We start from the raw sequence: 15,124 nt of genomic DNA, 5'->3' as shown, positions 1-15,124 counted from the left end.
TATTATTTGGGAGCTAATTAAATAGGCTCAGATTAAGAAGTCTCAAGATATAAGAGGATTATAAAAAATATTATAATGCTGTTCTGAGGACCGTGGGTGTCATGGAACCAAAATAATATTGAATTATATGAAAAGACTAGCCTTTCTTTCTTTTTTCTTTTCTAAGTGGAATGGTATTAATGGGCATTAAATAATTTTGCAGCTGAAAGATTGAAATTTACTCTTCTTACCCCATGTCTTTTATGCATGTAGTTTCAAATGCTTTCTCATGAGTTCTGGACCCATATTTCCAATTGCCTCATGGAAATCTTTCAATCTGCATTGTAGACACCACAACCTCAGCACACTCTATGCTGAACTGATTGTCTCTCCTCTAAAATCAGCTCTTTGGCTTATATTTTTGATTCTGCTTAGTAAGTCTTCTATACCATGTCTTTCATGTGAAAAACTTGGGAATAATCTTTAACTCTTTCACCCTTGCTACTTGTGTAATTGTCATGAAATTCTCTTGATTTTGCTTCTTAATCAATTCTCAAGCCTGTCTTTTCCTTTGCCTGCTTACTGCCACCACTGTAGTTTAGCTACTCATCATTTCTTAATCCCAGCTGATTACTATCAGTCATGAAAGTTGTTATTGGGAAAATATAAACAGTGTGGTATGACAGAGTTTCTAGAATCATGTTTCTGATAAAGTGACATTTTGGTCAGATGACAGGGAGCCACTCTGGGATGATCTGCAGGGTAGATCCCACAAAAGCCTCAAGGAAAGAGCAAGCTTGGTGGGTTTGAGGAGCAGAAACAAGACCAGTGGGACCAAATCATGGTGAGCCAGGGAAGGATATAGGTGTATGAGGTCAGAGATTAAACAGAGTCTTAGGAAATGGAAAGGAGTTTGGATTCATTTTAAATGTCATGACAATTTATTGGCCACGGAGAGAGCAAAAAACACTCATGGCTCTGGGACATTAGTAACAATATTGAAATGAGGAAGTTGAGGAGAAGGGCTAGTTTGATGGGCAAAGAGATTTTAGCTTGAGGAATTAATCCATGGTTCTGAAAGTTAGAAATGTGAGTTTATGGACCGCAGAGTTTGTTGCTTAAAGCGCTCTCATTTTGGAGTTTACCAAAGATGACACACAGCAAAGACATTGTAAAAGAGAGGGAACTAAAGAAGAAGGGCAAGGATAAAGCTTTGAAGAAGAGGAAATGGTGGTCAAGAGAGGCCTCAAAGGAAATTTGTAAGGATAAAGGAGATTTGGCCATGTTCTCAGACATAGGGATGGGGCCACTGGCAGAAGAGACAAAAAATACTGTCATGAGTCATGGTGGACTCTGGATTAAAGTAAGCTGGGACCAGCAACATACAGGCCTTAAAGAAAGATGAACTGCCAAGTTGAGGCTGCCTGGTCAAGGTAGATAGCATACATAAATGGAGAGAACCCAAACTAGCTGCATGGGCTGGGGCCGGCTAGGCCAGTCAGGCAGGCCGAGGCCCAGGTCTGTTTTGGTCAAAGACCAGAGCAAGGAGCTCATGCTGACTGACCTTCCTCACTGAAGTAGGCCATAAGGTCATGTCCTGTGAGTGAGGTTAAGTTGAAGGAAGTCAAGGGGTGGGCCTTTGAGGACGAATGTTGAAAACAGCCACTGTGGTTCCCTATAATGATTAGTCAACAAGGGATGTGTAAAACCATTTCTGAGGATCAGTGAGAGCTCAGCTGAGGTTAGAAAGCATTGCTTTATGGCGGCCCAGTTTCCATGGTTTCCTTTCTCATGCAGCCTGGGAGAGGGAGCGGAGAAAACCAATTATTGTCTACAATACGTCTAGGGTAAGAAGTAGTAGTTTGATGTTGGAGGCTACTATATATTTTTTCACCAGTGGCACATGTTATTTTGAATTTTGTAGTAAAAAATGGAAAGATTATAAATTGAATTGAAATTTGTTATTTTTCTATCTTAAAGAAATTGTATGTGATTCAGACCAATTTCAAAAATCTGCAATAAGTAGAACCAAGGTTTTACATTAAGAAGCCTACAATGATTTGTATTTAACTCTGATTTAAAAAGAAATTTGAAAATGTTGGACCACTTGTTATAGTGATTTGGGCTCTTATCTAGAAAGCATGTGCTTTGGAGACCAAGAATGTACAAATAAATAGTAATGGTATAACGCAAATTTCAAATTTTTTGAGTGACATGTTAACAATGTGAAGTTTTCCACTGACTGATATTTTAATGTCACACCCCCCAACAAACCTATAATTAAAGTTATTTTGGCATTTTCATCTCAAATCCCTGCTTTTGGGGGGTGGGCGGGTTATAATTTCACTTTTAAAATGAGCTTCCAGATACAATTTGACATAAAACACAAAGTCTTATCCTAGCAACAATTTCCCCTCCACCTTTCCATCATGAAGTATAGGAATATGTGTCCTTAAGTTTTAAAAGTTATAAAGATTTTTTAAAAAGGGAAACTGACCTTTGTTTGTTTGTTTGTTTGGATTTGTTGGCCAGAGTATACCGGTGGGGATTAAAGCCTGGCTATGCAAATGTCAGAGGTCATTACAGCAGATAGTAGTTCTGGGAGAAGGCAGTAGCCCCACTCACTATGGCTTGTCTTTTTTCAATAAGAACATTAATTAATTCATATTTTTCTGGGAGAGAAGTAATAGTTGCCCAGTGACTATTCCCAGGAAATGAGTTTAGGTCTATAGCTACACATTTTAAATAGCATATGAATAAGTTAAAGCAAAAGCATTAAAATAGAAACAAACAAGACTCAAGGCAATTGAAGGAGAATCATCTTTCTTTAGTTCCTTTCTCTAAATCTTCTAAGCACAGAAGTTTTAAGTGGAATTCTAAGGGTCTCTTCTCCTAATCATTTATGTGTATATATACACATATATGCCATGTATATGTATTTATAGATGTAGTTAGTGTGTGTGCATACATCATGTATTATATATGCATTTATAAATCTCTTGGGATAAAATCTCTTGAGGAATCATCTCTGGAGCCTTTCCCCCCCTTGAATATGAATTCTGGCCTTAGGAATGGGGAGGTTTTAGATACTTCTGAAGCAAGGAGTTAAATTCTTCATTGGAATTCAGAAAGTAAAAGGAAAGTGCTTGGGAAGAAATCTTATGCTGAGGTGGGGGGTCATAGAGAGGGCATTCAATTCTCTTAGGAAGGTCATGGGGGCAGTGGGAGGGGTCATGGGCCGAGGATCCCTTGAAGAATGCCATCCTTTAAGTAGATTTTAGGCATATTATTGGTTGGGAAGCATCAATATGGTCTTTCTTGCACAAACAATTCTAGGAAATGCCTCCCAAGACATTTTATAGCCCAGGGTGGGAGTGTAGAGAGGGGTGAAAACTCAAACAACCATCATTTATTCCCATAAGAATAAGTACAGAGCCACATACAAAAATCCTTTCTAAAACTCTTGGTCATTTTATGTGGGCAAGAACTTCACTTTTCCTTAAGAGAGACATTTTCCTTATCAAGCTCTTTCCTGCTCTCCTCTCCAAACACATACAACTTAATTTCCTCAGAAATAACAGAGTCCAAGCTTCCAATGCTTAGAGGTTTTGTAGCTCCCTCCTCAAATTTTAAAATTCTCTGGTGTTAAAAAGAAATTCTCAATGCCACCTTAATGTATATAAATATGAAAGAAAAGAGCAACATCGGGTACTAGCATTGAGCTGAACGTTAGTGTTACTTAATGCAGTTCTTGATAAACCTTTATGGCAAATTAGAGGTTTTCCATTTCCCCAGTCGGCTGGCTATAAGATGTTGGGAGGTTTTTTTTTTTCTTTAACACAAGGCTCTTAAGAATTTGTAGCTATGTATTTTTAATACTGTCAATAAACAGCTTCCTCAAGACTCAGAGGGGGCAATAATGGAAGCTGTTAACAAAGTGTGAAAAGCAACGGGCTAGCAAAGGTTAATCACATGGCTGCCCACTAATGACCTCTACAGCCCTCAGTTTAAACCCAACAGCACTTGTAAAGACCAATCACGTGAATAATTTCCTGTCTGAGGTAGCCTTTATGGTTAAGAATAAAAGCAGAGCTGATTGTGAATAGAAAGCCCCCGGCAGGGGAGGTGGTTATTATTTTTAAGCTGATCTAAACACCTGGGTTTCCTACTGGACCCTATTAAACTTCCTCCATTATGTCTAAATATTTCAATCATTTCTACAGCAGTTGTGAATTCGTGCATTACTAAGGTAGGCCAGGAATAGGAGAGGGGGCAGGTTGATGAATGGCAAAGAGCTCCTTCCTCAAGGTGATGACCATCAGGTAGGGAGAATCCCAGGCTTTGGGAAGGGATTTGGAGGTCATCCCTCCCTCTGTAGCTCCCCAATTCCACCCTGCCCCAAGGAAGACCACACGTAAAGCCATTCAGATGAAGCAAATTTTACTATTTTAAAGGCCTGTAGATGAGGAGATTCCTTAGCTTGCCCTGGTAACCCATTTCAATGTTTTATAGCCCTCACCATCAGCCAGTGGTTTTCCCATGTAAAGAACTTCAGTAATTTCTGCTGTGGCTAGAACCATTTTCCCTGCCCTGTCTTTGGATGGCTGTATTTTGCTATCTTTACACATTTTGTCTGGTTAAACATTACTTCTCTCCCAATAAAATTGCTGTCTTTAAAGACTTTATTTTCTACCTCCAGCTTATAGATCTGAACATATTTAAGTTAAGAGCCTTGACTAAAGCTCTTATCTAGTGACAATGACATTTATTTTTTTAGGTTCATAGCAAAGAAAAGATTTAAAAGCAGTAATAGGGCCTCAAGATTCCAATTGGGTACCTAGAATTTGGGTGATCAGTCCATTCTCCATGCTTCCTCTCTTGCCATTCCTTGTTTGGAACAGTTCATATCCCTTTATATTGTTTGTATAAATATCTCTTTTCTGATTCATATTATAAGACTTCATAAAGAGCAACATGTAGTAGAGGAATAAGAATGAGACACGCAGCCAGATCTAAGTTCAAATTTCACCTCTATCTTCTTGTGAGAGCTTGGATAAGTTACCACAATAAGACTCAATCTTTTGAAAGAAATATCTACTTCTTAGAGTCACTACAGGGAAAAAATTAAGTATATATAGTCCCTGAAATTCAGTGGGCACTTCATATGTTAGTCTTTGTCCCCCTCTTTATTAGCAACCCCGAATCCAGTGTGGTACTCTGTACTTGATAAAGATCCACTTGAGGCATTCAAATTTAGCGTATTGGGGATTATTTGATTCCAAGTAGCAGACACATAAATTAAACTAATTTAGGCAAGAGGTAAATTTACTGTTTTGCCTAGCCAATCAGCAGGAAATGCTGTAAAGGTAACTAGGTCTCAGAGATGCCTAGAAACAGGGACTCTCTGGGGTGGTCACCAGGACAATCATCTTTTCTATTCCTCTTCCCAATCCACAGCTTAATATTCTCAGGCCAACTTCTGTTTGGCTTGAAACATGGCCATCTGGTGCTTTTAGGCCCATGTCTCCCAACTTTGACACTACAGAAAGAGTCAAACCTCTCTGATCTCTAGCTAGAAAATCATGGGGTTAGGACTCAGATTGGCCTAGATGGATCATGTATCCATTCTCAAACCCATCAATGGAGGCTGAGAATTGGGAGAAGAAATTGTAATTGTCACTTTCTATCAAACTCATGTCGTTGAAAGAGTGGTAGAGTTAGCTCCCCCAAAGAAGAGAAGCTATTTCTTAGAATAAAAGAGAGTGGTGGGCAGCAGAACAATAAATATTTATTTCACTAGAAATCCCAAGGGACCTCACTTCACCTAAACCTTTACTGCCACAGAGGTGCTGTGCATATCTTCATAGCCAGATGACCTTGGCAAAAGATTTGCAAGAGGGTATTTTTAATGCTTTCTCCTGATTGGGCATCAATAATGACAGTAATGGTGATGATGATGATAAGAGCAAACCGATTCTTGAAATTTGTATAATGCTCTAAAATCTGCCAGTGTCCAGATCATTCTAGAGCTACCCTGCCAGTGTCCAGATCATTCTAGAGCTACCTCATTCTAGAGCTACCCAAGCTACCCTGCTTGGTCTACAGCCTTGTGGTATAACTGGAGCAATCATATTTTTCTAGTAAAAACATTGGGACACAAATGATGGTTTTTTTTACCTTCTTTGTGCTTCTCTGAGCTTTTCAAATTTACTGCAATGAATATGGATTATTTCTATAATTAAACAAGCAAGCACTGTCAGAAATAAATGGGGCTTGTGGTCTTATGGGTGAACCCTCCAAGCTCATTCTCATCTCCAGGCATTTCCATGGGCTCAGATTCTCATCTCTCATGGATGTTTGCTTCACATTCCTTGGGTTGTACTTGAAATGTCATCTTCACAGAGAAGCTGTGACCAGAGGCAGGTTTTGTGGGTCCTAGAGCTTATATACTTTGATATACTTTGGGGGTTCTCTTTAAGAAAAAGTACAAAATCATGAACATAAATTTATACTCAAAAGTGAATATTTATTTAGAATAATCAGTACAGACATCAATAATAAAAATAAATTTAAAATAATAATAAATTTAAAAATGTAACTTGTATCATAAACGCTCCTTTAATAGTTTTTCCCAGCATTCTCTGAATATATATATAATATATATAAATTATATTATATATATATTAATTATATATATATTATATAATTTATATATATATAAATTTTTTGTAAAAAATTGAGATATAATTGGTGGCTCAGTTGGTTAAGCATCTGACTCTTAATCTCAGCTCAGTCTTGATCTTGGGATCGTGAGTTTGAGTCCTACATTGGGGCCTACTTGAAAGGAAGAAAGGAAGGACAAAAGGAAGGAAGGGAGAAAGAATTGATGTGACTACATATCTTTTGATTGCCTTTTCATTGACAATGATATTATAATATTTTCCACAGTGAGAACTAGAAAGATAATTTATTTTTCCTCTTGCATAATAATAAAATTTGTTTTTAAATTATAGACAATTTAGAAAAGTTTATTTCAGCTTCACAACTTTTTTTTTAGTACCGCTATGCAAATATTTATTAGTATTATTTTCACACAGGGAAAAGCTCTATATTCCTCCCTGCATTTCATATCTGGTTTCTCCCCCACTACCTGTCTATTGCTGGTGCTGAGCAATGGAGGATGCAGTCATTTCAGGGGACACCTTCTAGTCATGTACCTTGTGTCATTCTGCTGTATGAGCTGGTATAAAGGCTGGGAGGAGTTTTCTTGGAAACTCTTCCTACATTGGGATGCTAGCAGTAACTTAATTATATTTTGTAATATGTCCCACCAAACCCAAATTACTTACTTACTTACTTAACTAATTAATTACTTCCATCTCAATTTTCCCCTAACTAGATCCCCCAAATGCCCATGGCCCTCCAACTCCACACAACATAAGGGGAAATACGACATGAAACCAGAGTAGAGAGAGATGATTGTCTTAACGCACTGCAGTGAAAATACCTTATATTTGCAAACTTTACAAAAATATAGAGCCATATAACCACACTGTAGAGCTCCCCTATCTCCAGAGCCTTGGAAAGAGCTCATAGAAATGAGAGGCTTTTAAGCTTAAACTTCATTAGTTTCAAGGTAAATCCACTTTTACACAAAATCCAAAAGGCAGGTCCCTGTGCCTCATAATTTACTGTTCTTTTTCCTTTTTAGCTCCTGGCATGTTTTAAAATTAACTCTTAATCAGTATGTGGGCATGTTAATACCTGTCTCTCACACTAGGATAGTGTGCTCCATAAGAGTGGTACTACATGTGCGTTCACACCACTGGATACTAAGACCTGTCCTCATGCTAGCACATACTTAGCACTCAGTAAGCCTTACTTAAAACAACAAAAAGAATAATGAGTAGACTCAAGGGACAACAGGATTGAATATTGACATCGGTTTCCATCATTATACTTCCTTCCCAGCTGCCCAGGGCCCAGACTCTAATTAAGTCACCTCTCTCTGACCCACCTTCTCCAGGCTGCACCTGGTTCCAATTCCACAACAACCTGAGACCCATGATTAAAATCTATCTGTCTTTTCCAGTTTCTTTTTCCCTAAGGTCAAGCTGTCTTTGGTGGGACCAAAAAGCTGATCTAATAAATTATTCTGTGCCAATAATAATAATTTTTTTTTTATTTATAAGGCACATTCCCACGGATGATGCTATATGCAAATGAGAAAAGGCAAGTGAAAGATACACATTTTGCAAGGCTTTTCTGAAGATGCCACGTTTAGCCCATCCCAACCCCCACACCACAAATACATACAAATAGACATAAACTTAACAATGGCAAGGATTTCAAGTTAGTTTGGAAGGTAGTAGAGATTTATGGGAAAAAATTATTGAAAGGGCAGGATCTTATGGTTCTCTCTGGAAGTCACACTTTTTGAGAAGCCATTAACTTCATCTTGTCTTGGCCCCTACTTTAATCTTCTGATTCAGACAAAGTTTAAGTTTGTTCTATCTGGTTGGGAGTTCAGGATTTTGTGATATTATATTAGGGATGCACAATCTGGAGAAAGATGGAGATGATCTTTAAAATTGACTTCCAACACTGTCTCGCTTCATTTTCAGTGGCCTCACAAGGCCAGTAAAATGAATGAGTTACGAATGTTTGCTTGAACTCCATAGCAAAAGCACTAGATCTGCATAAGTCCACACTACAGAGTGAGTGGGAGGGGATGCCAGAATGAAGGTCTAGAACCTGAACACGCTGCTTCTTCTCTGCATCATGTTACTTTTCTATCACATATTTGAGGGCTAACTTGAAGCAGAACATTATACACTCACGTATCCGATTCCACAAGCATTTGCTCATTTGTTAGTGGGTACTATGAGGTAGTCTCTGTCTTAGGCACAGGAGATTCTGAGATGAACAGGACAGAGTCCTGCCATCATATTTCTTATAATTTAGTCAAAGACACATGTAAATAAATAGATTACAAAATAGTGCCCAATAAGTACGATAGAATATTACTATCAGAGGTGGTTTGGGAGAGAGACTAATGAACTTAGGCAAGGATGGGGAAGTGAGGAAAGCCCCAAATTAGAAACTGACCTGTGACTTTTATATCTGATGGGGTTGCCGAGCGCACTGGATGAATATCGTCCTTCCACCTTTTAGCAATAGGGTGGTTCATATGGCAGTAGCGGTTCACTAATGATATGGACCAGCATGCAATGAGAAGCCTCTATTTCAGACACTGTTAGGGTTTGCTGTTTATAATCTCATTAAATCCTCACAACTCTTTGAGGATTAGTACTCTTCATTTTGTAGATGAAGAACATGAAGCTTAGGGAGGGAAACTTGCCCAGGGTCACACAGCTCTGTAAGGCAGAAGCAGGATTCTAACTCAGGTGAGTTTCACTCCGGGGCCCATGCTCTTGACCAAACAGCATACTAGTGAAGAGAGGCCTTGGCTACTGTGCTTGGTACTGTAGACTTCTCACAGTGCTTTCTCCTATTTTGACTCTGGAACCTCTTAAGCCCTGAGGATGAACCTCTGGAGGGATGTTATTATTCCACGTAAAGATAAGAAAATGTCACACATTTAGTAAGAGATAGAGCTGGGCCAGTACTCAGCCTGTTTGACTTCTGGTACAGTGCTCTATTCACCACAGAATGAATGGAGTCTGTCACATGCATAGAAGTTATTACTACTTTCCCCACGCACCACCCCTCCCTTCCCCTGTCCCATCCTCCCACCACCAAGTGTCCTGAGCTTGATTTTAAAAATCCAAGGAAAATTTCTCTACACAGTTAGGCAGGAATGGAGGACAGATCTTTTCTTTCCTAGGCTTGAGGATGGGAAGAACCTACCTTGTACTCTTTCTTATAAATTATCCTAATGAAAGGAAGAATGCAGCCTATGATGTTATCATCTAACATGTCATTGCAGAAAAATAGGTGGTGTTGAATTTTAAAGGAGCAATCAGAAATGTGTCCCATGGGGGTGACCCATCGTGTTTACACCTGGATGGAACTGCCAATGGTGTAGATATTATAGAATCCCAATCAACCTCGGGGTATTAACAATGCATCTGGATGGCTTATGGTTAAAACGTGTGCTGTAAGTTGTCTCACCATGTAGGTTGAAAGATTCACAATACCTCTTAGCTAACAAGGTGAGCCTTGGTCCTACCTCTAGGGCAGCATCTTTAAGGGTTGTTGTCAAGCAAAACCATATGGTCTTTGTGAAGCTAGCCTCCTTCCAGGGTCAGAGGTCTGTCTGTTGTTACTCTATTGAGGAATTCCAAATCAAACTTTTACCAGGAACAAACAAAACTTTATCTTATGTGATTTGACTTTCAAGATTAAGTCTTATTATTTTGAAAAAGAGTACTGTATTCTTTCCTTAAGAATTGATAGATATTGCTTATTGAGTTTTGTTTCAAGGAATATATGAGAAAAACACATATATGGGAGGCTCAAACTTAATTTGCCTTTCAAGTTCATCTGAGGTGGGATAGAAGCATTTCAGATGGGAAAAAATTTATGGGAAAACTTTAAAGGAAATGCACCCTCTTGGAAGGGCAAATTAAAGCACAGAATAAATTAAAATATGAGCTATCTTGAATTTATTTATTATACATATGTCAGTGATTTGATAGCTCCCTCCCATTCTCACTTCCATTGTCACCCCCCCTCCCCCAAGAAAGTCTTCTATCCCCCTGACTACTCTTCTTCCACCTGGACTAAGGGGCTGGGAATTACTCATCTCAAAGCTCACACCTAGCACAGCTGTGCCTGACATGAGCAGGTACTGGGTAAATATTTGTGGCATTAATGATCAAATGAATAGGCAAAATTTGGATCTTAATTCTTACATGAAACCCTGTTATTGATAGATCAGAGAATACTTTTTGATGTAGGCCTTTTTGAAAAAGTCAGCTTGCACAGGCCAAACGCTATACATACCACGCGGTGTATCACACTGTGCATCTGTTTATTGAGTAATTGCTCGGAGACATTTTGCTATAACATTTGTTCAACTTCATTTCATTCAGCATGTACTGGATTCTGGCCACAGAATCATACTCAGGAACCCTGAAGTAATATCATATTTGAGGGAATGCTGCTTTAGAAGTTAAATAAAAATATGAGATGTCACAAGGCATAATTAATGTCGGATGAGTGCTATACTCTCTATGGTACCGATATGTAAAGGAGAAGGATTTGTGTGGAATGGTTGGCAAAATCTTCTTGAAGCAAAGTGGAAGCTTGAAGGATAGATTAAATCTGGCTTGGTGGGAGGTGAAGGAGTACCATGGTTTTCATCTCTTTTCCTCCTAGCATGGGACAGGACACACTCCTGTTAATAGCAATGGGGGTTTGAGTTTGGGGAAAGAAGTTTTGAGTAGGTAAATAAATGCCCTTCAACCCGTTTTCCACTGAGATTCTCAACCCTCAACTCACATGATGCACTTTGAAAAATACTGGGGCTTCAAAGGTGAGTGATTGGTCAAAACTTCTGGAGACTCCATAACCAATCATTTACTTTTACTCTTTCAGACTCTTTTGGGATTACTTAGCCTAATTAAAGAGCTTCCACAGAAGCTGTGAATTATTGGGGATTCACTTCTTTGGGGTTTTTATTCGTGGAAATAGGAGAAGAATAGAAATCTCTTTATCTACCACTTGGTACAAAATGTATTATCAGTCTTACCTGGTTCTACCTACAGAATCACAGGATTTGGAGACTAGATGACATTGCTGAGACTCTGCATTGATTCAACTCTCTCATTTCATAGATGAAAACACTGAGGCCAGAGAAAGCAAGTTATTTCCTCAAGGCCACACTAAGTTAGGACTGGGACTGAGGACACCTACCTTCCTCATGTCCATCAAGGAAGAACTTGCCCCAAATCGGGCCTCACTCTGTACCGGGAGGCAAAGCTTCACCCATCTACCCAGGGGCACAGGCTGAAGAGTGATGTGAATAGTCTCTGAACTTTGCTACTTTCACAGGTTACCACAAGTGCAGGCAATTTCCCTTTCCACGATTAACAAAGTTGTCCATCTTTTTTAAATTTCCTTTTGTATTTTAAGGCTTGCAGACCTTTAAAAGGGGCATATTTTCCTGGGGACTGATGGGTATATCTAATGTCCCTGGCTCGAGTTCCTTTTGAACTCTGGTCTCTTTGTTGTTGTTTTTTTTAAAAGTGAAGTAAAGAAGATGATCTTTTTTTCTTTTTGTTTAAGTATAGTACATACACAATGTTATGTCAGTTTGGGGTATATGCTCGGTGATTTGACAAGTTTATACATGTGCTATGTTCACAAGTATAGCTACCATCTGTCCCATTGTGATATCATCAACTGTATTCTTATGCTGTGGCTTTTATTCCAGTGACTTAGTCATTCCATACCTGGAGGCCTGTAGCTCCCTCTCTCCTTCACCTATTTTGTCCAAACCCTCACCTCCCTCCCTTCTGCCAACCATCAGTATGTTATCTGTATTTATAATTCTGATTCTGGTTTTTGTTTGTTCTATTTTTAGATTACATTTATGAGTGGAATCATATATGATTTGGTTTTTTTTTGATCTGACTTATTTCACTTAACCCAATACCCTCTAGGTTTCTCCATGTTGTCAAAAATGGCATGATCTCACCCTTTTTATGACTACCTAATATTCCGTGGTTTATATATATCACATTTTCCTTATCCATTCAGCTAATAATGAGCACTTAGGTCATTTGATATTTCTATTTTTAATTTTTTGAGGAAGTGTCATACCTTTTTCCATAATGGCTGTACCAGTTTATATTCCCACCAACAGTGCACGAGAATTCCTTTTTCTCCACATCTTTGCCAACACTTGTTTTTTGTCTCCTTGATTTTAGCCATTCTGGCAGGTGTGAGGTGATAACTCATTGTGAGGTTTTGTTTTTCTTTTTTAAGATTTTGTTTATTTATTCATGAGAGACACACAGAGAGAGGCAGAGACATAGGCAGAGGGAGAAGCAGGCTCCATGCCTGGATCCAGATGTGGGAATCAATCCCGGGACTCCAGGATCATGTCCTGAGCCGAAGACAGAGGCTCAACCACTGAGCCACCCAGACGTCCCACTGATTGTGGTTTTGATTTGCATTTCCCCGATGATTAATGGTATTAAGCACCTTTCCATGTGTCTGTTGGCCATCTGGATGTCTTCTTCGGAAAAATATCTGTTCAGGTCTTCTGACCATTTTTAAAAGGATTTATTTATTTGAAAGAGAGAGAGAGACATAGAGAGAGAGAGAGAATGTGCACAGAAGTTGGAGGAGGGGCAGAGGGAAAGAATCTCAAGCAGACTCCCTGCGAGTGTGAAGCCCAATGCAGAATTCGTTCTCACCATTCTGAGATCATGACCTGAGCCAAAACAACCAAAAGTCCAGTGTTCAACTGATTGAGCCACACAGGCACCCTGTCTCTACCCATTTTTTAATTGGATTGTTTATTTTTGGTATGGTATAAGAAAGTGCTCCAATTTCATTCTTTGACATGTAGCTGTCCAGTTTTCCCAGCACCATTTGTTGAAAAGACTGTCTTTCCCCCATTGTATATTCTCCTTTATCATAGATTAATTGACCATGTATACGTAGGTTTATTTCTGGGATCTCTATCCTGTTCCATTGATCTCTGTGCCTATTTTTGTGCCAGTACCACAATGTTTTGATTACCACAGCTTTGTAGTACATCTTGAAATCTGGATTTGTGATACATCCAGCTTTTTTCTTTTTCAAGATCACTTCGGTGATTTGGGATATTTTTGGGTTCCATATAAATATATGAGCTTTATTTGTTCTAGTTTTGCAAAAAAAATGCTACTGGTATTTTGATAGGGATTGCATTAAATCTATAGATTGCTTTGAGTTTATAGACTTTTTGATAATATTAACTCTTCCATCCATGAGCATGGAATATCTTTCCATTTTTTGGTGTCATCTTCAATTTCTTTCATCAGTGTTTTATAGTTTTCGGAATACAGGTCTTTTACCTTTTTGGCTAAGTCTATTCCTAGGTATTTTATTCTTTCTGGTGCAATTGTAAATGTAAATATTATTGTTTTTTAAATTTCTCTTTCTGTGACTTCATTGTTAGCATGTAGAAACACTTCAATTCCATTTTTTACCCAAAGCTGTATGCTTTCTAAAAAGGATAACTACCACCATGGTTCAAACCACCCAATTGCCTAAACTCCTCTTTGAAAATATAAATGTGGTGACACATTTTATGTTCATGCTCCTACTCTTGAACTCTTGCCTCTCTTTCTGTGATTCATTTATATTTTCAGACTCTAAAGAATGATTTAGCTAATTTTCATGTCTTATTAATTTGCAAATTTTGCTTTCTTGTTATACTAAATTGTCTTTGTATTAATGGCAGAGGTTCATGTTGAAAAAAAGATGCTTACATTTCAAATAGATTTTATTTATATTTTTTCAGATAATTAATATATATGGAGCCTTTTTTTTGTAGTCTAGGACGTTATAAAATCTTGTTCCCATTTCTCCAAATTTCTGCTTAAGTTGATTGTTGATGGGTAGAATAAATTTTCAATAAAAGAGAGAAGTGTTTCTAAGAGTCCAAAGAGAGAGCCTTACAAACGTTTTCCCACGTTTCAATATGAATTATTTCCTTTTGACTTTTTTAAAGCAAGCAGAGACCAAGCCAAGCTTATTTGGAAGTCAGTCTGAAAATAAACGAATCTGGATCTCTCTAACAACAAAAAAAGGCCTTTTCTGGGGCACTCAAGCACATCATTCACAGCTAACTGTGTGTTACTCTACAATGAAGATACAAACATATATGATAGGTCATATGCTCAAAGACCAAGTAATATTTTTGTAGTGAAATATTTTATCCCTCCCAGGGGAATAGAAATCCCTCTAAGTAGGAATTCTTGGGAACAGAAATTGCAGTTTGCACAATGAACCGGTTTGAGATATGGGCTTTTATTCTTTTTCTGGTGTGTGTGTGTGTGTGTGTGTGTGTTTTGTTTTAAAAAACCATAAAGAATTTTTCCGTAATACTGGAAAAGGTCTGTGTACATGCCTGCATTTGTGTGAATGTGTAGGAAAAAGCCTCATGTAGGGTCTTCTCACTTCC

At 38.3% G+C, this 15,124-nt stretch overlaps 1 long non-coding RNA gene across 3 annotated transcripts in view; it reads right to left on the bottom strand.

Moving 5' to 3' along the window:
• LOC144302212 (uncharacterized) overlaps positions 1-12,875 on the bottom strand; it is a 31,096-nt gene extending 18,221 nt beyond the window's left edge. Inside the window, exon 1 of one of the 3 annotated variants that reach the window (XR_013369058.1) lies at positions 12,769-12,875. This is a non-coding gene — a long non-coding RNA (uncharacterized LOC144302212). The other 2 variants (XR_013369059.1, XR_013369060.1) reach the window with 2 other exon arrangements.
• Between the last annotated feature and the right edge of the window lie 2,249 nt (positions 12,876-15,124).

This window comes from Canis aureus, chromosome 31 (genome assembly GCF_053574225.1).
Source record: "Canis aureus isolate CA01 chromosome 31, VMU_Caureus_v.1.0, whole genome shotgun sequence".
Taxonomy (NCBI): Eukaryota; Metazoa; Chordata; class Mammalia; order Carnivora; family Canidae; genus Canis; species Canis aureus.
Note: the sequence above shows the minus strand (reverse complement) of the source record. Positions and strands in the feature narration are given on the sequence as shown.